This window comes from Papio anubis, chromosome 13, assembly GCF_008728515.1.
Source record: "Papio anubis isolate 15944 chromosome 13, Panubis1.0, whole genome shotgun sequence".
Lineage (NCBI taxonomy): Eukaryota > Metazoa > Chordata > Mammalia > Primates > Cercopithecidae > Papio > Papio anubis.
Genome location: NC_044988.1, coordinates 38,057,634 through 38,084,677, shown reverse-complemented (window position 1 = coordinate 38,084,677; position 27,044 = coordinate 38,057,634). Strand labels below are relative to the sequence as shown.

General features: G+C 34.9%; 1 protein-coding gene across 45 annotated transcripts in view; it reads left to right on the top strand.

The window, feature by feature from the left end:
* PTPRD (protein tyrosine phosphatase receptor type D) overlaps positions 1–27,044 on the top strand; it is a 2,329,646-nt gene that overhangs the window by 1,607,483 nt on the left and 695,119 nt on the right. For all 45 annotated transcript variants that reach the window (XM_017949398.3, XM_017949394.3, XM_017949399.3 and 42 more), the window contains one exon: positions 9,922–9,960. The gene's annotated coding sequence lies outside the window, so the exon portion shown is untranslated. The remainder of the gene's footprint in view (positions 1–9,921; positions 9,961–27,044) is intronic.

Below are 27,044 nucleotides of genomic sequence, written 5' to 3'. Positions count from 1 at the left end.
TAGAAGGACAAATGAAATATCAGAAATTTAAAAGTAACACAAACTAAATAGAAAGTTAAGTGACCTACTATAATTTTAGCTCTGCAATTTATTTGTATATGGAATGGTGAGAATATTGATAGGTGAAATATAGTGAGCATAATAGTATTACGAAAGACATAATTTAGTGAGCTTCAAAAAATATTGTCTGATTATCTTATCAGTATGGAAGAATTCTCAGAAACATATTTAGAAGATTTAATAAAAGAATGTGTTGGAAAAAAGTGATTTGATAAGGGATATCCAACATCAATTTGTGATAGGGAGGTTTTGTGCAATTACTCTGTCGATGTGTTGAAAGGCAGTGGCAAATGCTTTGTCAGGGAATGGTAAATGCAATGGTGGGGTATACGTTTACTTACACAAGGAGCCCTTGATGAGATTTCACACAAAGAATTACAGATTAAAGAAATGAGTCCTGGTGTAGAGGATAAAGAAACTAAATGTGGCTAATATTTTTTCATCACAGGGGATTTTTTTATGTTATCACCATTTTATATAACAAGAACTGTTAGTACACCAAATGGCAGTTAGTTTGAAGGGCATGATTCAATAACATAAAAATTTAGGATAAGTTTGACAAAGCAGATCTTATGTAAAATGTAAAATAAATGAAATCTGTACTTAGAGATAACAAACTTCACCATCACTAAACACCCTGTTCTCCCTTTAAGCCTAAGTATTCCCGGTTACAACCCATATCCTCTCCATGATATGTGATAGGATTTTTCAAATATACTCTGATTTTATTGAGACCTCTTGATAGATAGCTCTTGAAGATTTTATGATACAAATATGCAGTATAATAACTGGAATTAGGGTAATTAACTGGGTTGAAAGCCCCACATCAACACTTAATATTATACTATACTCTTCCTGTTAATAATATTGATGCTGAAATCCAAAATTTATATTTACGAGAGTAATTTAGAAAAATAAATGATTTTTAAACTCGATCAGTATTTTTAAAAACTTCCATATCACTACAAACGAAATTACAATGTTTGTATAGTGTACCTGTGCATTTTCCATGTAACAGCTTTTGTCAAATGGATAAAACCCTGACATGCAGATATATACATTGTGTATCTATCTATTCTTCTTAAAATTAAGGTTATTGCTAATTAAAATGCAGGCAGAGAGCCTTGTGGGGGAACAAATTCTTTCTTGGTTGATCGTTACATTTGGCAAATCCACCTGGAAAAGCAGAGAGGGAAGGTAGTAAATGAGCTGGACAAAATTCAGAATGTATGCCAGATGTCACGCAAGAAAGCTGAAGTACAATCTGAAATAGTAATGGGTGGAACACCAGACATAGCAGGTGCCAGAGCCAAGGATGGAGAGAGGAGTATCCAGTGAAGGAGAAAAGCCGTAACTGGGAGAAAGAAATCAGCACTCCAGCAGAAGGCTCAAACAGACAAAAGTAGGTTTAAGAGATGAAGCTCTGGCTGGGGAGATTCCTTCCTGGAATGTGAATTGAAACTTGCTTTCTTTGGCTTATAAGGCTAAAATGTCCGAGTAGGAGAGTCCAGCTTAGAGAAAAGAGGTTTGGAGCATGGGTAAGTAGAGAAAGAGGAAGCTATAAAGGTGTCTGTTAATCATAGTTCTTATGAAAATAAAGCAGTTTGAATTTCAGAGATCTAATTCCTACATGAAGCTATTAAATCTTGTAAATGCTTCTTCAGCATTCATGTTGATGCAGAAAACTGGCAAATGCCTTTAAGAAGAAATAGAAACCAAAAAATCAAGAGCAGGAATCAACTTTGGGCTTAAAAGATGAAAAACCATTACTATTATGGGCAGCAACAAAACATACAGAAAATAAAACTGAACACACCCTGGACAGGAAACCAGACTCCATGACTACCTTGCTGTGTCACATTTAGACAAAGAAAGACACAGTTTCTTAAACTATCTAATGGATAATAAGCTTGATCTTTATTGTATTCCTCATTATTGTCATGGTAGCTCTCTGTTACCTTACTGTGGTCAACTTATCATGACTTACAAAGCCTTACATAATCTAACATCTGGCCTACACCTCTTCTCTTACCTGTCTTAAGCCAGGCTTTTCATGGCTCATCATGCTCCAGCCACACTGGACACATTTGTGTTCTTCAAGCACTAAAGCTGGTCCCTGTGCCAGAGCCTTTACATGTATTTCTTTTTCTAGAGGTCTTTACCCCTTACTCTTGGCAGGGCTGTTCTTTCTTTTGCTAAGATCTCAGCTCAAATTATCAGCTATCTATAAGGCCTTCCTGACTATCCTCTATAGCATTACCCAACACTGCCCATTCACTACCACAATACACTGTTTTATTTTTTCATGGCACTTAGTTCTCATTGAAATTATACATCCATACACTTGTCTTACTTTCTTTTCTTTCCTTTCTTTCTTTCTCTCTTTCTCATTTAGTACCTGTTACCCATTAGCATAAAATGTTTATCTGAGCAGACTATAATTCCTAGTGTCTAGAAAAGAACTCATGGTAGATGCTCAAATGTATGTGTTGAATCAATAAATGATGAAGTAAATATTAAGTGCTAAATATCCATTACATTTTTTCTAATCACAGCAGTTATGAAAGATAAGTATTATTTTCTTTTTTGTATCTATTTTACTGAAAAGGAGACTGACTTTTTTGAGAGATTTACTTGCCCAAGATCATGTGACTACTATGTCCTGAAGACTCATGCTTTTTCCATTACAATATCTTCCTTACCCACTCCCAAATTATTGTGAGTGTTATATGAGATAGTGAACAGACTATAAAGCATTATAATAATTTGAGAGATTTTCTTTCAGTTCTCCTCATTGTTGGTGTGGCATGCTTCTTTGCTAACAGCTAGTGAATATTAGCTAGTTTACAATCTTTGAAGCTCCATGGGTTTTCTAGTCTTTTATCAGGGAATAAGAATGTCTAAGTCAAAGTCTAGAGGAGTATACACAGGAATACACATCTGCTCATTAATTCCCTTAAGATTACATTCACAGTTTTGCTGCTGTGCTCAAAGAAGCCACATTCTGTACAGTGACATCAACATTAAGACAAAGCATTGGGCAGCTTATCAGAACATAGGAAAACCTTTCACAAAGATGGTACTACAGGGTGGTTCTTGTCTTAACCTTAGCCATACCAGTAAAGCCTCCCTCTTTGGAAAAAATGTCAAGAAGAAGCTAGTCACACCGTCTTGCTCTTCCAGGGTAATAAAGGAAAAATAATGTCATAAAATAATAAAGCAATGAAAAATGTTTGCACACTTTCAGGGGAAAGAGAAAGTAAAATATAACTGATGGAATAGTGAATAAAAATATATCTATGTAAACAATCCAAAAAATTTACAAGGGGCTAAACAACAATAAACTAAATGCAACATTGATTCAAATTTGAACGAAAATGGGGTAATAAAAATGAGGCATAAAACTTTTCTTAAATTTGTTCATCTATTTATAATCACTTTTGCATCTACTTGAAGTGAAAAAGCTGTTAAACTTTCTCTTGGGTTTTAGGATGAATCTTGGCATATGTTAATTCTGAAAATGTTAAAGTCATCATTGGTCTTTTTAATCAAATCTTTATGTTTATAATCAATACTCTTAATATATTAAAAGTTATTACAAGTAATTATAGAAGACGTGTGTGCTAATAGATAAATAGGCAAAAAATACATGAAGGAGCATTTCAGAAACTAACAAATACAAATAAAAAAACTTTTCAACAGAACTGGTAACCAAAGAAACACTATTAAAACCATAAAATAAGTAATTTTATTTATCAAATTGGCACAGATTTTAAAATGATAATAGCTACTATTAGCTTCGGTGTGGAGAACTTGGAACTCTCCTGTCTTGCTTGTAGGAGTGATAAATGTTATTACATTTTTGAAGTGTAATTTGGCAATAGATATTACAATTTTTGTAATTTAATATGCAGGCTTGACTGCATCCAGCAATTCATCCTAAGGAATTAATCATGATTCATGCAAAGATATAGCCTGAAGGATGTTTATCATGAGGCTGTTTATACAAAAAAACCCCAAAAAACAAAGAACCAACAATAGCCTTTTTGACAGGTCTAACAAATTATGTTTCATCCATAAAATTAAAATTTAAAATAACTATGCACTACCTAAATATGCTGTAGAAAAAACATTCTCATCATTTAAAAATACTCATGGAAAAGTAAGTAAAAAAAGAGAACATGACACTATTAATGAACTTATAAAATATATATTAATGCATAGAAAAGAGACTGGGTAGCTGTATACCCGAAAGTTAAGAGCAGTTGCCTCTCAGTGATAGGATTATGAATGACTTTCATTTTCTTATTTTTTCTTCAATGAATTTTGTAAATTTCAATGGTGATTATATTAAATTATTTTTACAAAAATAAAAATTTGTATTATTTTTATAATAAGGTATAAAATGATTATCAATGATTTAATCTTAACTGAAGTGACATAATGAGAAAGCTGGGCAATATCACAGGTTATAGAGAAAAGAAGAAAAGAAAGTAAATTATAAGATTAAAAAAACAACAAAATAATCACATCCTTTGCAGCAACATGGATGGAGATGGAGGTCATAATCCTAAGCAAACTAACTCATGAACAGGAAACCAAATACCTCATTTTCTCACTTACAAGTGGAGCTAAATATTGAGCACACATGGAGATAAACATGGGAGTAACAGACACTGTGGATTATTAGACCTGGCGGGGAGAGCGGGGGGTGTGAGTTGAAAAGCTGCCTAGTGGATACTATACTCACTAGCTGGATGCAATATACCCATGTAACACACCTGCACATGGACCCCTTGTATCTAAAATAAAGTTGAAATTTAAGATTAAATAAAAGCAACTAAGTGTAAATAGAAGAATGGAAATGATGGAAAAATCATATTTCAGAATTGTGTTTCAGTCCAAGTAATCCACCAAGAGACCTTTTGTGTTTATCATGTGTGCCAAAAATTCTTATTCAGGTAAGTGTGCAAAGTAAAAAGAAAGAAAAACAAAATGCACATTTCTTTAATCGATGTATGAAGAGTTGATATTTATTTCTGGGCCTTAGTAACAACTTGGAAAATTCTAAATGAAATTAAATGCAGTACACAAACTCAGTTCACTGAACATTTCTTTTGAGTAATATCAAGTGCCACATTTCGCTAGGATGTCTCACTTACTGTTGTGATGGTGTTATTTGCGCAGTCTGTGGTACTTTACACTGTACAAAGCATTTGCATGCACTTTATCCCACTTATTGCTACCAAAACCCTGTGAAGTTATTTGTATAAGTTCCATTTTACAAATGAAGAAACAAAAATCTGGGATGTTGACTTCCAAACATCCCCTAATGTTCAAAGCCAAGGGAAACCAACAAAACCAAATCTACCATGGATTATTCTCAGGCTGAGCATTACCTTGAACAATACCAGTCATGCCAGTCATGAAATGTCTACATTTCATTTTCCTTCTATAATAATACACTATAATTCCAATATCGTTTGCTCTGTTTCTGCGGTTGATCTCTACGAACATGTAAAAGCAACTGCTTTTGAGTATTCCAATACAGATTTTCCAGCTACTTTCAGCAAATCATATTACAGTTTCTCCATATTCTATGCACATGTTGCAAAGAAAGAGTGTTCAAGTTCTCCAAATTATGTTGACTTCTTTGAAAATCTTAGCAAAGCTCTATACAGTCATGCATCACTTAACAACAAGAATACGTTCTGAGAAATGCATCCTTAGGCGATTTCGTCATTGTGCAAAGATCATAGAACATACTTACAGAAACCTAGATGGCTCAGCCTACCACACACTTAGGTTATGTGGTATAGCCTATTGTTCTTAGGATACAAACCTGTACAGAATGTTACTGTACTGAATATTGTAAGCAACTCTAACACAATGGCCAGTGTATGTGTATCTAAATATAACTAAACAAGGAAAAGGTACAATAAAAATACAGTACAAAAGATTAAAAATAGTACACCTGCATGGGACACTTACAATGAATGGAGCTTTCAGGACTGGAAGTTGCTCTAGGTGAATCAATGAGTGAGCAGTGAGTAATGTGAAGGACTAGGACAAGACTGCACACTACTATAGACTTTATAAACACTGCACACTTAGACTACGGTAAATGCATTTTAAAATATTTTCTTGCTTCAATAATCAATTAACCTTACCTTACTGTAAGCTAACTTTTTTTTACATTTTTTATTTTTATTTTTATTTTACTTTAAGTCCTGGGATACATGTGTATCCAGAATATGCAAGTTTGTTACACAGGTATACATGTGCCACGATGGTTTGCGGCACCTATGAACCGGTCATCCAGGTTTTAAGCCCCGCATGTGTTAGCTGTTTGTCCTAATGTTCTCCCTCGCCCTGCCCTCACCCCACTACAGGTTCCAGTGTTTGATGTTCCCCTCCGGGTGCCCATGTGTTCTCATTGTAAGCTAAGATTTTTTACTTTATAAACTTTTAAAAATTTTTTGACTCTTTTGTAATAACACTTAGCTTAAAACACACATTGTACAGCTGTACAAAAATATTTCTGTATATGCTCATTCTACGTATTTTTTTCTTTCTACATTTTTTGTGTACCTAAAACTTTTTTTTTTTTTTTTTTTTTTTTTGAGAGGAAGTCTTGCTCATCGCCCAGGCTGGAGTGCAGTGGCGCGATCTCGGCTCACTACAAGCTCCGATTCCCGGGTTCATGCCATTCTCCTGTCTCAGCCTCCCGAGTAGCTGGGACTACAGGCGTCCACCACTATGCCCGCTAATTTTTTGTATTTTTAGCAGAGACAGGGTTTCACCGTGTTAGCCAGGATGGTCTCGATCTCCTGACCTACTTTTTTTTTTTTATTAGAAATTGAGACACAAACACACACATTAGTCTAGGCCTACACAGGGTAAGAATCATCAGTAACACTCTCTTCCACATCTACATCTTGTCCCACTAGAAGATCTTCAGGGGCAATAACACACATGAAGCTGTCATCTCCTATGACAACACTGCCTTATTTTGGAATACCACCTGAGACCATTCTGTAGTTAACTTTTTTTTTTTAAGTAGAAAGAGTACACTCTAAAATAACGATATGAAGTATAGCATAGTATGGTAAATACAGAAACCAGTAACATAGTCACTGATTATGAAGTATTAATATCATTGATCGTTTATTATCAAGCGTGAATGCCATTACTTTTAATGGCAAAAACTGCAATTACTGTTGCACCAACCAAATATTATGTATCATACATAATTGTGCATGCTGTGAGTAATGCATTGTGCTATAACATTACAACAGCTACCACATCACTAGGCGCTAAGAATTTTTCAGCTCCATTATCACCTTATGAGACCACTGCCATATATGCAGTCCATTGTTGACTGATATGTTATGCAGCACTTGACTGTACTTCATTTCTAATTTGATTTTTAAGGTGTTTATGTAACAAAATATATGTTTATTTAAGAGATGTACTTTAGGGGAAGTGATTTACCTCTTAAATAACTAGACATCCAGAGACCTTTGAGGATAATTTAAAGGTTAAACTGGCAGCACATTAGGTTAATTGCTAAAATATTATATTTTTGTGTCCTGCCTACATTGTGAACATTTAAACATAAGCATTAGAAAGTCATCTCTAAAAAACACAAGAAATAATTAAAATTAGCTTCTGGCCTCTAGAACTGCTTTTCATTCTCATTCTGGTTATTTAGAGAATATACACATCCAAGTAGATACGTCATCTAGCATCCTGACGCTGGGTGCTTTTATCTATTCTCATTCAATGACCTTTGCTTCCATTTCATGACAGCCATTCACTCTATTAGATATATGCTGGCAATTCTCAAAATTAGTTATGTAACTCAGCCTTATCCTCTGGCTTCTAGAAAACCTTACCCAACTTAACATTTCCATTTGATTGTCTCACAAGCATTTCAAATATAATATGTACAAAATGGAATTATTGTATTCCACTTAAATTTTATAATATTCTGAGTTTTTACCATCCAGAAAATGGCAGCACATGCATCCAGTTGTTCAAACCAGAAACCTGCCCATCATTCTTGGTTCCTTATTTTGTCTTACCTTCACATTCAGTGCCTCAACCAGCCTTTTCTTTGTACCTTCTAACTATATCATGAATCAATCCAGCATCTTTTACATCTACTGTCAATGTGGTGGTCCAAGCCTTCTTACAAAATTTCACCTCCACTTCCAGTCACTGTCTCCTCAACCTAGTCATCACACAGCAAACAGATAATCTTTTAAAATAAAAATCGCAAGAGTACCAACTCCCATTAATTTATTGAATGGTTTATCCATGCATTTCATGCTCTACATTAAATATATATTTCATATCCTTCCACTTTTTCAGAGCTTTATTAAGGTATAATTATCATATAATATACTGCACACATTAAAGCATACCATTTGATGAGTTTAGACACATGTATATGCCTATAAAGTCTTGAGCACAATCAAGATAACAATCACATCCATCAGCTCCAAAAGTTTATTTATTGCCCTTTTAATACCTCCCTCTACTCTTCTCTTCTCCTCCCATGTCTGCAGAGCACCATTGATTAGCTTTATGTAACTCAAGATCAGTTGTTATTTTCTAGGAATTTACAGAAATGAATTAATGTCTCCACTTGCCTCAGCTATTCACATAGAGTCCAGGTTAATTTCTTCATTTCCACTCTTCCAAAAAGAAAAAAAAAGTGAACAAGTTTAATGAAAATCATTGAGAAAGTGCCAACATATGTGCCCAGGTTTTAGAGTTGCTTATAAATTATAAAACTCCTGAAACACTACAACACTTTCATGGACTTGTATCTTTCTCAACCTTGATAACAAATTATATTAATAATAAACTTCCAGATTGTTATTGTTGTTGTTTTGAAACAGAATGTCACTTTGTCACCCAGGATGGAGTGCAGTGGTGCAGCCTTGTCTCACCGCAACCTCCGCCTCCTTGATTCAAGTGATTCTCCTGCCTCAGCCTCCTGAGTAGCTGGGATTACTGGTGCACGCCACCATACCTGGCTAATTTTTTTTTGTATTTTGAGTAGAGATGGGGTTTCACCATGTTGGCCAGGCTGGTGTCGAATTCCTGACCTTAAGTGATCTGCCCGCCTTGGCCTCCCCAAGTCCTGGGATCACAAGCATGAGCCACTGAGCCCAGCCAAACTTCCAGGTATATAATTAAAATTTTAGCAAGCCTTTCCCTCAGCCTAATTATAAATTAAGATTTCTTTTCTTTTCTTTTCTTTTTCCTTTTCTTTCCTTTTCTTTTCTTTTCTTTTCTTTTCTTTTCTTTCTTTCTCTTTCTTGCTTGATGACATTATTATCATAGTCTGGTAGATTCTGTCTTTCTATAATAAAAATCCTGTGATGTTGTTCAAAGAAACTCAATGAGCTTTCTGTATGTTTACCAAGGAATTAAAATCTTAACAAAGGTTTTCAGTACAAGAAATACTCCCTTTTGTAAGAATTCTTCATAGGTTTTTCTAGCACGTTTGTTTTTATTGAATGATACTTGATGGTTCTATATGTTATTTCTTTTCTACTATATATAATTTTAATTAGGGAATACATTTAATATTTTAAAACTATCATTTCTTTTTCCAGAATAATCATAACATGTTTTGCTTCTTGTTGCTTTAAAAGGAACATTTTAAATTGCTTTTTTACAACAATAAGTGTGAAAGGAAATGCCAAAATACAAACAATTTCACTTCTTGTTGGAATTTGACATTTCTACTAGCTAAGTAATATAAACATGCATCACCTAAATGAGCAGTATTTTAATAGCATCATTTTCACATTTTAATTGTTGTCACATTTCTTCTTTGTTTAGGGAGACGTCTGGTGAACACCCGTGGGATCTAAAGAACAAGTAAGATTTAAAGCATGCTGGGTTGTGTGCCTAACTTTCAAATTTTATTTATTTTATTGCTTAAGAGTGTTTCTTTACTACTGTGGGTTATAGCTTCTTAACAAAATTGTTAGAAGTTTTATTATGGAGTATAAGGAATAAAAGTGAACTTCAACACTTTCGAATTATTTGGAGTCTTAAAATATATACATGAATTTTCTGTATGCAGTAGGCAGACACAAAAATACTATGTCTTTATGGACATAGATAGAGTGAAATTTCAAGTCCTAAATAATGCGTGTGCTTTTATGCAGAAGAGGAAATACACATCTATAGACTGAGTTTCTACAAGATGATTTTTATAAGATATACTGTTTTATTTAACAATTGTCTTAGTGTGACCTCTAGCCTATCAATGGAGTAGGTCAGTGAGCAGTGAGTAGTTGATTCATTTCCCGAAACTCCACCTCGTGTGGAACATGATTCTGTTAACACCAGAGTATGAACAATACAATGACCACCCAGTATTGGAATGAGATGTGTTGGGATGGTTTTGAGAGAAACTTCAGTTAATGGAGTGGGAAGGAGAAAGTGTGAAGTGCAGTTGAAAGGAAAGCAAATAAGTAAGAGAAGTACTGAAAATAATAAGAGAAGACAGATCTTCAAACAATAAACAAATAGAGTAAACAAATAGATTACATATACTTGCACTTCATTGCAAATATTTGGAAGAAAGAAAAGAGAGGTGGAACAAATAAAAAGTAGTAAGTACAGACTGGAAACTAAATATAGAGACAGGATATTCAATAAATAGTGCTTAAGAGAAAGGGAAAGAAAAGAGTAGTAAAAGTAGAAGAAAGTTCCATTTTAAATTTTTGCTTTTTCACTTATTTGACAATTTACGTAATTTAAACTCCAACTTGAATGGTTTACAAATAGAAGCCTTGAATATTTTTATCTATTTCATTGAAAAAGAAAAAAAAATTCTAGTCATCATGCAATTATTCGATGTTTCTGAGAACCTTGTTTTATGCTCAATTTAAGCCATGTTTAAATGAAGAAAATGTTTCTTGATTTATTTCAAGTTTCCTTACTAGAGTTCTAAACTTTCTATATTTATGAAATCACTTGATTCTAAAAAAGGGAAAATTGTACATTTAAGGAGGTGAAATAAATCATTAAAATGTATTTCTACTCTGTGGAAAGCATATGTTAAACAATTCAAATTTACAGTTAGAATGGTTCAAATTATTCCTGCATTCAAAGACACAAAGCCCTAGAATTACCCTGTAGTTATCATGTAATTGCTATTTGCTGGCAAAGGAAAGGTTAACAGTGGTGCTGATCTGAACTGTAATACACAGATTTACCAAGGAACCTGTAGAATTGAGTTTTTCTGTCCAAAGAATGAATCATAAAACTCCAGCAAAATAACCTTTCTTTTCATTGGCATAAAGATAAAATAAGTAAAAATTCCTTTTTAGCAGCACTTGGAAAACTATGGTTCTTCATTTATGGTTGTTGCTGTTTTTCATTGGTTTGGGTGGCTATTATGTATTAATCATTTATCACAACAAAGGGATTTTGTTGTGATGATAAATATTACTAATAGTCGTAGTGAGTTGGAGAAAATTACTTGGTTATTTACGATCCATTATGTATAATACATATCACTACTAGGCCACCACACATTGTTTTTTATAACCATAGAGTAGAGCTTCGTGGGAGCAAAATCGAAAACACCCATTGACTCTAAATCCAAAATACTGAGTAAAATTCCAGCACCACCATTAAGAGCCACTTTATCTTCCCGCTCTTCAATGTTTTCATGTTTAAAATGAGAATACTGCCTACTGACAGGATTGCTGTGGTATTTGAGCAAGTTGTCAATCTGAAAGTACTTTGAACTTGATCAACATTGCTGGATGACATAACTGGGGAGTCTTGGGTTCTAGCTCCCTGCAGGTGAAGCCACCCAAATGACTTTGCAAAGATTGCTACAGGTGTTTGTACTTGTGATTCAATGTTATCATTTTTTAAGTCATTTAGGGGGTAGGTCAAACAACCATTTAAGAAGCTTTAGTCATCAGCCTCATTGCTCCGGATCTGGAGTGGAGCCTCATAAGAATATCCTGCTGTGGGCACCTTATATTCCTCTAATGGAATAAAACTAGGACCATCTCCCCCATTTTAACCAGTACTAGGCTGCTTGGTTTTACATATATTCTCTCATATAAATCTCAAATCAATCATGTGAGGAATATCTGTTTGTCTCCATTTTTAGATGATTCTCATAAAGGCTTAGTAACATGACTGAGGAAACACAAAGAGAAAAGAGAAAGAACTGGAATTGGAACCCAGAACTTGTTCCACAGCCCATGTATATTACAAATGTCTTTTACTGCCTTCCTCAGTGAAATGTAGTATTTTTAATGCAACTATTTGGGGAAAATTATCACAGCAATTTTATCCACACGGGTGTGGAGAAAACATCTAATATAAAAGACAAATGTTTAAGGGAGAGGAAAAACAATTTTGGTTCCCAAGGAGGGTGACACCTACTGAAAGGGGATGCAGTAAGGCAGTCTCAGAGTTGTGCCTTGGACAAGCCCTGTGGGAAAGCATTAGTGAGCATGTTTTTTAATCCTACAACTCTTTCCTCCTTTGGCAGTTAACAGCAAATTCCTCAAGTGCTACTGCCTGTGCTTTAAGGCCCAATTCTTCTGCATTCCTATGATCATTTAGCAGAGGGAAGACCCAACTCTACTTTCTTTCTAATTATTGGCATTTCTCACCTCCATAACAACAACAAAGTTTGTGCCCCTGATTTTCTGCTTATGGTCTGACATTGGTGATTGATCTAAGTATGCTTGCTGAAGTCAGGGAAGATGGTAATTATTATATCCAAATGTACATTGAACAGTCCTTTTAAGGCTCCATTCTCTTCTTCTTCTTTAAGAAAAAGTAAGTTATTAGAAAGTAATGAAAATAAATTCTTTTGTTACAGCAAAGGGGTCCCGATCCAGACTCCATCCAAGAGAGCGTTGTTGCATCTCATGCAAGACAGAATTCAGGGCAAGTCCATAGAGTAAAGTGAAAACAAGTTTATTAGGAAAGTGAAGAAATAAAAGAATGGCTACTCCATAGACAAAGCAGCCCCGAGGGCAGCTGGTTGCCCATTTTTATGGTTATTTCTTGATGATATGCTAAACAAGGGGTGCATTATTCATGCCTCCCCTTTTTAGACCATGTAGTGTAACTTCCTGACATTGCCATGGCATTTGTAAACTGTCATGGCGCTGGTGGGAGTGTAGCAGTGAGGATGACCAGAAGTCACTCTTGTGGCCATCTTGGTTTTGGTGGGTTTTGGCTGGCTTCTCTACTGCAACCTATTTTATCAGCAACGTCTTTATGATCTGTATCTTGTGCCAACCTCCTGTCTCATCCTGTGACTTAGAATGCCTTAACCCTCTGAGTATACAGCCCAGTAGATCTCAGCATTGTTTTAGCACACCCCATTCAAGATGGAGTTGCTCTGGTTTAAATGCCTCTCACACGTTCATGATTGATTGATTGATTGTTTAATTTTTAAAAAGCTATCTAGTTAAACCTGTCTTTTTTTACACAAATTGATTTTAAATAGTTAAAATATTTTTTAAATCCATAAGTAATTCTTACTCTACTCATTTATGCACACATACACTCACATGTACACAGACATACCTACACACACACTTATACATGTATACATGTATACACAGACTATAGCAAGGTCTTTTATCCCCTTTCAATGAAATATTGTATTCTATAGAATAAATAATGTTGAAAAAGTGATTTTGGAGAAAGGTGGAAAAGTCTTAAGTGTGTCATGTATAATCTGCACCTTTCTAAACGTCGTGTTTTAAGTAGTCATCTTATTTCAGAAATTAGAGGCTCAATGTGTTTAGAAATACATTTTCATCATGTTCATACACAGTATAGATTTCTCCTTCCTCAGATTGTCTCCTGTGTAAACATACTGCTTGATAAAGATGACAGTCAAGTTAACTTGATTGCTGGATAGCTGTATTGTTATTACCGTAAATAAACACACATATTTCCTCTTTGGATTATTCCTGGTAAGAAATCTCTAGACAAACACAATGCTTTCTTCTGGATTGATTGTGATCTTACTCACTCTAGGTAATCACGTATGTATCGTTCATATTAATAGTTTTATAAAACTGAATTTAATATGTAGAAAAGTTCAGAGGAAAAGGGTATACGATTAGGTGACATTTTTAAGGGCATGACTAAAAGCAAAAATATTATTGACAAATCTTTGGAGTCTTATACAATAAATGGAATCTAATTTACACAACATAAGCACATTTCTGTTCAGATTGTGAGAATGAAGGACCATGGAGGAGTTTTATTCAAAGATATCAGCTTTGCTCAAAAAACTCACATAAATGCTTCCAGGAAAACAACAGCAACAACAACGAGGTAATAGCATGGACCAAACAGTTATTTCACTCTTTAATTCCAAAAACAGGTATTATTCCTCTCTGAGTATCACATAGAGCTTATGATTTACTTATTATAGAAAAATGCTTGTTATCTACAACAAGTACTGATTGTGAACATCAGAAGATACCAAGTACACAAAAATGCAGCAGCCAAAAGTTCAAGAGTGAGGGAGCCCTCAGTATCCAGCCTCATACTGAGACTGGTTAAACTGCAAGATGCACCCAACAAAAGATCCATTTTATCTGGGAACACCAGCTTGCACACGAATACTTTCAGGCCAGTAGAGGCCCTTTTGTGAAGGAAAGAAATGGTATAATTAATGGGACCCCAAGGATTAAACCAATGTTGACAATGGCACCTTCACCACCACTGGAAAAAACAGTGGATGTGTCCCCATACCTGTTATACGTGAGCATTCCCTGAGATTTGAGTCGACTTGGCTGCTTGGATCAGGGCCCAGGTGCTGCTTCTGTCTGCAATGCAATGCCCATAAACTTGGTCATTATAGTTAATTAACTGCCCTCCAATGCTGCCTGCAATGCAGCAGGGAAAGAGAGAGAAGGAGGCTTGTTGCTTTTTTCTTTGGAGCAGGAAAAAGTAAAGCAAAACAAAAGGAACAAACAGACAAAAAAACACTATTTGTTAAACATGGACTGTTACCAAACATAGAAGTAGGGTTCCTTCCATATTTGAAGTCTATTATTAGTTCTGCTTTGTGAGTGATTGCTTCTTTGCTATCATCAATGATCAATGATAGGACCCAACAATGTCAGTGCAGCATTCTGGGGCACTCCCATGGCACATTTATTTTGTCCATCACCTTGAGAGTGGTTTTCAAGATTAATTCTAGTGTCGGTGGCCTCGTATATTAATTATTGCTTCAGAAAGGCTTCATCGGAGTTCAGTCATTCTTTTGTTACTTTGATGTAAATCCCCAAAGCCTCAGATATTGAAAAAAAAAAAAAAAAAAACAGAAAAACATAAGAAGTAGCAAGAGTTTTCAAATAGCATTGCTACTTAAAAAAAAAAATTAAAAAAATAAATAAAAAAAAAGATTACCTGTGTTTCTGCATCCCCCGCTTTAGCATCTTTTCTTTCTGCCCCTGTTAGTGTCGTCTGTTGTGTTTATTTTTTTTTCATTCAAAAAATTTAGACATTCAAAATTTTGCTGAAAATTTCACCTAAGACTGTGACCAACTGTCTGGTATAAATTGAATATAGATTTCTAGAGATGTAGGCCAGTGGATAATGAATACAAAGGCAAGTCACAGATTTTCTTTTAGCATTGCTGAGTCTTGTGAAGTTTTATCTCTGCCTGATGTTACAGGATATAGTGGCAAGAATATACACCCTCATATGGCAGAAAATAGCAATTTCTTATCCTGGATGGCAGAATGGCAAAAATACATACATATGGCATCAAACTTTAATTGATAGAACTTGATAAAAAAATTTCAATACTATTCTGTAAACCTCCTTCAAAGTCTGTTTTGTTCTCACATCCACTTAAAGTAGAACAGTCATTAGACATTGTAAATAGTTTTCCCTGTCTGCTTGTGAAAGGAAAGCATCTTACCCATTTGATATTTTTAGACACTTATACTGCCTATGGAATGTGCCTACATAACTCCCTTTCATGCATGGATTCATCACTTCTACAGTCATCTTAAATATGATGAATAATGCTTAGTTCATGGTCCTCACTCAGTCAATGTTTATTAACCAAATATGTATTGGGCAGGTTTGTTAGTGTTCTGTGATATGTAAGAAACTCAGAGGATTAGCACAAAATACATTTATTATCTCTCACTTTAAGGTAGGAAATGTCTTAGTTGGGTCCTCTGCAAGAATGCACTCAGTGTGTCAGTCAGGGCTTAGTTCTCATCTGGAGGCTTGACTGGTGATGGATTCACTTCCAATTTTACTCGAGTTGTTGGCAGAATTCATTTCCTGTAAGACTGAGGGCTTTGGCTTTGGCTGTTGGCTAGAGGCTTCTCTCAGCTCCAGGAGATGCCTGAATTTGCTTGACTATAGCTTTTTCCATAGCCCCTCTCACAACATGGTACCTTGCTTCTTCAAAGTCAACAAGGGAAAGGGACACTTTCTATTACCAGTCTGATAGCAAGGTGGAGGCTTATATAATGATTCAAAATCAAGAGAGTAAAATCCTATGATCTTTCCCAAGTTCTATTGGTTAGAAACATGTCACAGGTCCTGCCCACACTCAGTGGGACAGGGTTATACAATCTGCACACCAGGAGTAAGAGACCACAGGAAAGACCTGAGTCTCTTTGCCACAACAGATACCATCAAAAGAATCAGTGCCAGGGCCTTCCCTGAAATCCTAACTTTGAACTAGAGTTGAAAATCACATTAGAGAAAGAACATCTTAGTTTGGTCTCACTAAAGAAAATGAAAAATATTTGTTAAAAGACCTGTAGGGTATAGAGTTATCACTATACTAGTTTACTGAAGTACAATGGGCATTTCCCATTGTAAGAGGTAGAATCTTCAGGGAATAGGGATGCATTCTTAGCTACTCTGGCAAGGAAGAGCATGTGACCCTCTTTCTTTGCTAGTGCATTCAGAGTCTTAGGCCTTTGAATAACACAGTTTGTTCTTAATGTACACCTCACTTCTCTACTATTGTTTGGCCTATAACAACCACAGAGGTAATTATATCCTATGTAATTATATGCTGCAGTTAATATGTATTTTACCACATATTTATCCATAGGTCTGTTTTCTCAAATAACCACTTAATTCTATGATATTTAAATGAAAAGCTCCAGGCTTACTAGTCTTCCAGGATGTGAGAAAAATAGATGAATTATAAGCTGTTTCCCCCAAAAAACAGTATGCTGGGATACATGAGACCATATAAATGAGGGAAAGCTATGGTTGATGATTCCTGAAAAGACTCCCCCCACTTTTGTATCTTCCTGAAGTTCAAAAACTGATACTATTTCTAAATACCCCTACAGACTAGAATTGCCACTCTCTACTTAGGAGACACATCTCTAAGGAGACCAGGATGCACATATCATAGCAATTTTAACTAGGGCAATCTAAATTATGAGCATGCTACATTAGAACCCCAGGCCAAAGGAAATGTTTTCTGTAAAAAATAATCAATATTGATCATTAAAATTTAAAAATAATTGTATTTATTCATACTCTCGTGGGGGACTCCCTTGGTGGCTGTTGTGCAATAAGCACATAATATTTGTCTGCCAATCACTAGCCCATCTCACATGTAAAAATGATCACATGACAATCCAGTGCTTGTTTACCACCCCAGATTTTGTCAGCAACTGATGGCACACTCAAAAAGAGTGTTGTTAATAGAGGAGAGCTTAATCAGTTGACTATTTACAGAGGGATGGACAAGATGAAAGGATCAAGGATCATCCTGGGTTAACTGGAAGCTACTTCCACACCTTGGCTTGATAAGGTTATCAGAACCCAGAAAGACCTGCACTGTTGAAGAGAGCCACCCAATAAAAACCTAACCTCTAGTGCAGAAAAGCAACATGTGAAAACATGCACTGGCAGATAGAGAGCCAGGGAAATAAATAACACAACTCCTCTTTCCTTTTATCTTCTAATATTCTGCTGGTATTTCCCATTGCCTGAACTAACAAGAAGCCACAAAGCAAGAGAGCCTGGTTGATGTAGTCAATAAATGTTGAACTCACCAGGTGCACAGCAGGGGGATGAAAGGTGAGAATGGAATATCATATAGCATGTCAATGTGCATCAGTAACTCAAAAAGTCTTATGAATGATGTTGTCCCATTTGTATTAAAATTCTAACTTTTGTTCCCAGTCTGACTTTTATCCATGTGTCTTTCTTTTAGGCTTGGAAAATATTGGTCAAAGATATGTCGAATCTGTTACTTTCTAACATTGTTTTAGAAACTACATCAACCATCTACTGAATTTGTTCAGATTTTGGCCTCTTTTCAGAAATCTGGAACTTGTAGGAGGAATTGCTGAAATCTTGAATGATTTTCTAACCATTCACAATTGTAGTTTCCCCTAAGGCAATTCCTAAGAATTTCCATCTTTGTGCAGGCTGGTCATGTTTAGAACATTTCTGTAACTCCAAGTCTCTTTAAAAGGAAGGCAAAACATTACTCAGGATCCCTCCATAGAGGCCCCAAGTCAACCAGGCTAGCAAAAATCTGGAGAGAATTTATGAAGATTATTATAAATTATAGCTTATTATCTAGTATTTTTGCAATCTGTCCTTATACTCGTTATGTGGCCAAAGCATCCAAAAAACAAAAAAAAAAAGCTTTATGCCTAGATGTGAGCTAGAATATTTCCAAATTGGCACATACATCACAGAATGAAATCCTCTAGTTTTATCCACAGATATACCAATACCATCTACATCTAAATTATATTAACTCTAACACAAATCATCATTCTACTTGTTTCTTATTTCTAAGCACTCATACAAATTTTTACAGGTCTTTCCAATTGTTTTTTCTCCATACTGACTGGCTTCTTATCTTCATATAGTTTTCCTCCTTTCCAGTTTTAAATTAAGATAACTGCTGAAAACCACCATGGCACACATTTACCTATGTAACAAACCTGCACATCCTGCACATGTACCCTGGAACTTAAAATACAATTTAAAAAAAAGAACTGCTGAAATTTGCGGAGCCTTTAGACACTACCTTTAGGATTGTGAAGGCTCTGCAACCCAGTATTTCAATTCCATTGGGGTTAAGTCTAGCCTTTCTATGACTTAGAACTAATCAACTTTTATTAATTCTCAATTTCTCACTCCTTAAGCATGTCATATTCCTGGTAATTTTTGGTAAGATTTTGATGCTGCATATATAAAGTGCGTTGTAAATATCAAACAAAATATTGACATTGATAATGGAAAAAAGTTCCTAAATAAAATTTTGGTGAATGAGAGAATGATTTGTACTTTTAGAGCAAGGTCTACTATTTTTACACATACATTAGCCTGATTATATGGGTTTTGTTGTTACTGTTTGTTTTGTCTTTCAAATAGATTTCATTTGAAGCTGTTATGCCAAACACTACTTTGGTTCTTCATTTAATTGTAGTTATATGATATCAGATTTTCCCCTTGTTTTTACAACAAGCTCAGTGATATAAAATTTATCTTAAGCAAAATTGTCTTTATGCTTTACCTGACATGCTTCCTTAATTAATATTATGGCTAAAGAGAGGAAAAACATAAGGTTTTGCAAAGGTTCTCAAAAAATAGTTGTAGTAACAGGGTATATTTAAAATTGTACTACCAGCAAATCTCAGTAATAACTAAGGAGATGAATTAAAAATCTTTGCAAATGCCAAAATTATGTTAAATAGCAGTTCGAATATTTTAACCCGGAATTCTACCGTTTGATTTCTTTACAATTCCTTTCTTGCATCAAAAACAAAAGTCAACAGCGTAACAGGTAAAAGTTCACTCCATCCCTTTTTCCATAGAATTATCAGAATGACACACTAGAATGCGTTTTCACTAGATAATGAAGGGGAGAAGGCCTGTGTTACCTAATAGACCCTCATGGACTGTGGCTTTCTTGGCTGGAACATAGGATAAGTAAACATCTTATAAGTTAAAAACATGAAAAGCCACCGCCATCTTGTCATCTTATCTTTCTTCATTAATTTTTGTATCTGTTTTTCTAAGGCAGATGTTTTTTAAATTTCTGATTTTTAAATGATACTTGTTTTCTATTGTTTAAAGTGATTATATTTAACATCCTCTCCCATGACTTTGGGTAAGAAATTTTACCCAGAGGTCAGTAAGAGCACAAGTTTCCCCAGCAGAGGGCGTCTCTCCAGTCCTTCTGTAAAAAGGATCATCTGTGCTTATGTAACTGGGTCCCTTTGTTTGAATGGATAGATTTGTCTTTCTAGAACAAACACTCGAGTCCTATCTACAATTTTTATGCTGCTAGAAAGACAATTCTAAAATGCAGACTATTGGGTGTCTTATTCCTGCTTAGGGCCAAGCTTTTCAAACAGAACGAAGCTTTTTATGGACTGATTCCTTCCAGTGTGTAGCCTCCTCTCTCTACATACTTTATCCCAACTTCTATGCATCTGTGTATGTATTAGCACTATGAAATTCCTCATATTTCTCCCCCAAAGTCTGTATTATTTCATGGTACTATGACTTGTATATGCATCTCATTCAGGGAATCCTGCAGCATACTAAATAAACTTCTAATAGCTCGTACTCTACTCTATTATAATGTTTATATGTCTATACTTTCCAAACCATAGAGAACAATTTGAGGGTAGGGACTGCACCTGATTCTTCTTTGGGCCAAGAAGGAAAAAAAAAAAAAGGCCGGGTGTGATGGCACACACCTGTGGTCCCAGCTACACTGGAGACTGAGTTGGGAGGATCGTTTGAGCCTAGGAAGTCAAGGCTGCAGTGAGCCATGTTTGCAACACTGCACTCCAACATGGGAAACACAGCAAAGACCCTGTCTCAAGGTAATAATAAAAATAAATAAAAAACAATCCTTCCTTCCTTCCTTGGTAATCCTAGTGGATTATCTAGTAGACAATACGCTCCAAATAAATGTTTTTGAATAAATTTATTATGTCACAGGTAAAGCTTGAAAGGTCTAGAAGGATCCTCTCCAATGCAGCTGTAAGAATTTATTAACACTTTATCAAGCAAAATGAATCAACCTAATAATTCTTATCACAATCACATTGGTGTATGTGAGAAAATGGGTGAACATTTGGGTCAATTGATGGAATGTGGATCTTTTTGTTTCTAGTTTGAAATGACAGAGTTTACATCACCGTCTGGTCTTATCTCTAACTTTCAATAGTTTTGTAGGTTTCAGTAGTTTTGTAGTTGATTTCTGTTTTAGTCACAGAAAGATATAGTCCCTGAATGCAAAATTGTGCTTCATTTCTGTCACAGAGACAAGAATTACCATCTTTTTTCCAATTCAGTTATAACTTATAGTTTGCAATTGCTGGAAATACAATTAGTGAAAAGAACATAAAAGCCATATTGATTTAGCGTTATTATGGTAGTCAGATTATGTCAAAAGGGAACCATAACCATCCTTATGCATGCCACATGCTCATTGTAGATTTGTTATATTTTCCACCTCTCAATGATAATGCTGTGCTCTCAGAGGGGTAGTCTAATAGACATGGATTTTAAGTTAATTTGGTGTCCTCTTTATCCAACAACATCCTAAATGAGAGCAGGGCAAAAACATATGTTTACATATGTATAATACGTACTGTACACACACAACACACATCTGTACACACAAGGACATAGGATACTTCCAGCACATTTCCCCACTGTGGGAGAATATGTAGTTTAATATATGCGATAAAATAGTTTAAAAGAAAATATATGGTGTAAATAAAATAAATTTTTTTAAATAACTATTTTAAAGAAAACAAATAAAACTTAGGTAGTTGGGAAAAAAGAAGCTTCAACCAGAGGTTTATTCTTGTATATTTTTCTGTAAATTTTTTGGCCATTTACATATTACTATAAATATTATTTTATATACTTTTTTCAAACAAGAAATATTAAATGACATGATTTGGTGGAGATGTTTCTTTTAGTTGGTGGAGATGAAGTCATCATTTCCTAGAAGTTCAGCTTTCATATTATCTAATTCCCAGCCCCAAACCTAACAGCATATCACCAGTAAAACCATACCATCTTTTATTCTTGAGTGTCTCATTCAAATTGAATCCCACCTTATATTGTGTATGTATTAAGAAACATTTTTGTCTGGTAGAACTCTGATATTAGAAGTTAATTATAACACCAACTTTCATATTAACACAAATCTCATTGTCAACATGTGTTTAAATATAGCATAGTCTTCAGGAAAAATATGGTATATGGAACTCAGAGTGTATCGCCGCTGCCTTCAAAAACACTTCTAAAATAACAGTTAAGAAATTTTTAGAACACAATAGTATGAAGACACATTGAACAGGAAAAGGTAAAATTGGTTGAGAGATGTCAACAAAGTTTTGAAAGATGGAAAGTAGATAAGTTGACAAAGTGGAGAAATCTGAAGATCATGTGCCAACAGCTTAGATGGCAGTGACAAATATGCCAATTCACCCCCACCCCTCTGAAAACCTCAAAAAAGGCTCAGGACTTGGATGTACCAGTATACACAACCAAAAAAAAAAAAAAAAAAAGCTTAACACTGAAAATAGGGGGATTGTTAGAAAGTCTCTAAGATATGCTTAGGTCACCAAATCGCTTTCCATGTTCATATATAGCTATGGGACCACCTTTCCCCCATTCTTACAAGACATTAGAGGTATAAAACTTTGGAGAAATTGAACTAAAAATCAAGAATATCAAAAGAAAGGAGTGCTGACATGAGGCACTGGTAAGAAATTATGAGAAAAGGGACTCAGATCTATCTTTCCTAGACACAAACTTCCTACTTCAAGGGTACAAGAACAAAGACTAAATTTCAAGTATTCTGCTTTGGAGAAACATAATGGTGCTTGAGAAAATACCCACATATAATGATATATGGAGGTTGTCATTCCAAAATACAGCTATCTCATTATCCAATCACCCTATCATCCTGTCATGAAGCTCCTGAACCAACTAGCACCTCCACTGCACACATACTGACACAGGACTGCCCATAAGAGCTTCTTATAGCACAACTCAGATAGTCAAGAATGACCAGACATGCAAGGAACAGTTGCATCAACAAAAAGCAAAGAACAAAACAAAAAAGATACAAACCAGAGAGCAGAATTTTAAAATATTAGATTTATGAAATTACAACAGGATGTTATTTCAAAAATAGAATATGCAGAGAAAGTATAAAGATCCTGGACATTTAAAATATAGCAGCTAGACAAAATGCAAGAGGAGGAATGAAGGATAAAGTTGAAAAACCACAGAAAACGGAACCAAAAAAAAGTGATAATAAGAAAAAATTTTTTAATGAAAGAATTAATCCAAGATATAGAGTATCTCACTAAAATTACTTCTTTAAAAAAGACAAGAGAGACACTTTTTTAAAATCTAAGGAATTAAAATAACATAGATATAACAAGAGAAAATCTTCCTAGAACTGAAGGACATGATTCATCAAGTTGGAAGGATCCAGTGTTTTCTCAACATATGAATTTTTTAAAAGACCTATTGTGAAGCATATCATGGTAAAATTATAGAATAACCAAGCTAAATGTTCTAAACCCAAGGGGTATAGACAGCAGGAAGGGCAGTGGTAATCCCAGGTCATACACTAGGAGATGAGAACAAGAATGACGTTGTATTTCTCAAAATAGCATTGAATACCTGCATGCTAGAAGAGAGAAACCTCCAAAGTTCTAGGGGAAAAAGGATTTTCAACTTAGAATTCTATATCCATCCAAACTGTCAGTAAAGCATGAAGGGATGATCAGGTAATTTCAGACAGGCAAAGTATTTTTAAAATCACTTCCCATCTAATCTATCATAAGAAAGAACTGCAAGATATGCTTAAGCAATGTTTGGGGGGTGTAAACCACCATGAAAAAAAAAAAAGGATCCAAGTAACAGGAGGTCAAACACAGGAGAAGAAAATCTTCCTAGAACTGAAGGACATGATTCATCAAGTTGAACGGATCCAATGTTTTCTCAACATATGGATTTTTTTAAAAGACCCACTGTGAAGCATGTCATGGTAAAATTACAGAATAACCAAGCTAAACATTCTAAACCTGAGGGGTGCAGACAGCAGGGAGGGTAGTGGTAATACCAGGTCATATACTGGGAGATGAGAATAAGAATGACATTGTAGTTCTCAAAATAGCATTAAATACCTACATGCTAGAAGAGAGAAAAGGGTATTCCCAGAAAAATAACTATTCATAGGCATCTAAAGCAACAGGTCCGGATTGATGTAGGAAGGTAAAGGCATGGTGGTCTCTTAGAAGGGACTGGAATTGATGGAAAGTTTGTAGCTGTTTTGGAATGATTAGAAAGAAATATTGATAGGTTTGTATTCGGTCTATTGGAGTATTTTAGAAAAAAGTAATAGGGCCAAGCACATAAAACAACTAAGTATATTTTTAAAATTCATCAGGGACTTATATTGAAGGTATAGTTGTACAAAAACCCATTAGTTTTTCTTGGATTGTATTAATTTTAGAGGCTTTGGAGGGTAATGGAGACTACACCTTCCTTGTTCCTCTGTCACCCTTAGCCATCTTTGGGATACCAGTTAGCACAAAGTCATCTAGTGTGGAAAACAAAATCAAGTGATTCAGAGTTGAAGGGTAGAGTGAAGAAGTCTATCGAAATTAAATTTTTATATTTTCCTAAAACACATACCGTATGTTTCTACGTATACCTCTACTCATAACCTCATCCACAGTTTGAAATGAAATTTAATGTATCTTTTCATTTTGATTTCCTTAAAACATGTGGATGGGAGCACACACAGTCTTTTAATTTTATACTTTAAAATAATCAAGCAGTCAGAAGTTAAGATAAGTTGAACTTACTTTTGCTTGCTATAAATAGGCAAATTATTAAATGTTGCAAATAGTCCATTTGCTCTGCCCTATCTTGCTATAGGTTGGGATAGAGGAAGAAAGAGCTATTAGATTTACTGTCTACCTTTATCTAGCTATATTAAATGTAAATATGACCCCCCAATATTTTTTAAAATCACTTCTTTAATAGACAAGTAGTGCTTCATTAAATAGAGGGGTTTTTTTTCCATGCTATAAAAAAAGAAAAAACGTATTGAAAAATGTCTGTGAAGTCATTTGAACTCCAATTAATCCTTATCCTTGATTTCTTACTATGCCAAAGTATGAAACTTATTTTTAAATATCAGGGAAACTGATTTATAATATCAGTAATACTCCCTAAAAGTGTGGTTAGACCAGCAGGCAGATGCTTACATGATATCATTTCCCAGTTTCAAAGTAAAAATAACAGGTAGATTATGTGAATAAATATGGTAATTGCAGCCCAATGGGAATTGCAAATTTAGAGTTCAATCTCCATTTTAACAAGAAGTCACTTACAGAGATAAAACTCTGGGGATCAGTGACTATTCATAATAACGTTAGTCTTTAAAATTAAATTTGTAAATACCAAGGGAATGAATGATTTGTGCCTTGTCTATTCCTTAACATAAATAGACTTTCCTTTTAAAAGTATATGTTTTGTTCATTCTTGAGAACAAGAAGAAGAACAAAAAGAAAAGAGGAGGAGAATCCAAATTTATAAATTATGCACCATTATATTTGCTGTCATAGCCTGTCTAACGTAGGAGGACCTAGAATAATAGAGTCAGACTTTAATGTTGAAAATCACATTACATCATCATTTGGATACACCTCTAATCTTTCTTTTAACAGCTAAATTCATGTGCTTCAGACACAAAAGTGAAGGAAGTCTTCAATGAATCAGTTGCGCTGTGCTTCATTCCAAACCAGACAGCAGCCATCTTATGGGTTCATTGATGTATTTTGTTCTATGAAGATTAAAAGTTATTTAATTTACGATAAGAAAATTAAAAAAAAAAAATCCCAGCTATTCAGATAGGAGCCCCAGAAGCTCTCTGGTAAAGGAAATTCTAGAGTTCTACATTTTCCAAATAATCATCACATGTATGGCTTTATTTTTCTATAGCAAGTCCTACAGGTTAGTGAAGCCAGTTAACTGGTCTAGAATACTAGCCCAGCCACTGAACAATCAGAGTATAAGTCTGCCTTCCAGACATCTCCAATTATGATAAGAAATCTTGATTTCCTCCTCTGAAAAGAAAAAGGATCTCTCATTTAAGAAAGCCATGGTTATAGCCACTGAAGCTTGCTAAAATGCATTAGAGAATAATAAAGTGAACTTTATTAAAAGGCACCCTTGGGTGCAATTTCATCATCCTGTACAGCTGAGAGCAGCAGAATTTTAGTCTTCTTATACTTAGGTTTTTATAAGATGCCTTTTCACCAAAAGGATCAGGAAAGTGTAATTGCAGGCCTCTTTTTAAATGATCTGTGAAAGTTGGGTGGTTCATTCAGGATGCAGATTAATTTCATACTTCCTTGTTTTGCACATCAATTATTTCATGATGATGTTCCTCTCTCATGAGAATTATAAATTATCATTAATAACAGTCATTATTTATTAGGCACCTCATATGTAGCATTCACCATGCTACTTCCACTTACACATGCTATTTCTTGTTTTCATAACATTCAGGCAAGGTGGTTGACATTTTATCTGCATTTTATTGAGGAGCAAATTGGCACCCAGATGGAGTTTTGCATTTCTTCTGTATCATTTAAAATGTCTAGCAATGAACTGAGCAGATAGAAAGTTGTCAATACCTGTTGTTGCCTGGCTTATTATTAAGCTCCTCTAAGCTAGTTGAACTTGCTTCCATTTCAACCAGTGGAAACAGACTGTAGAAAAACTACTTGGATCTTTCCCCTGAAGGTCCATTCAAAATATATGCACTAGAGGGCATAAAGAGAGCATGGCTAATGAAGGAATGGCTGGTTCCAGCAAATGATGCTATGGCCTATAATGAGTTTAACACCTGGCAGATAATGCAAATGGCA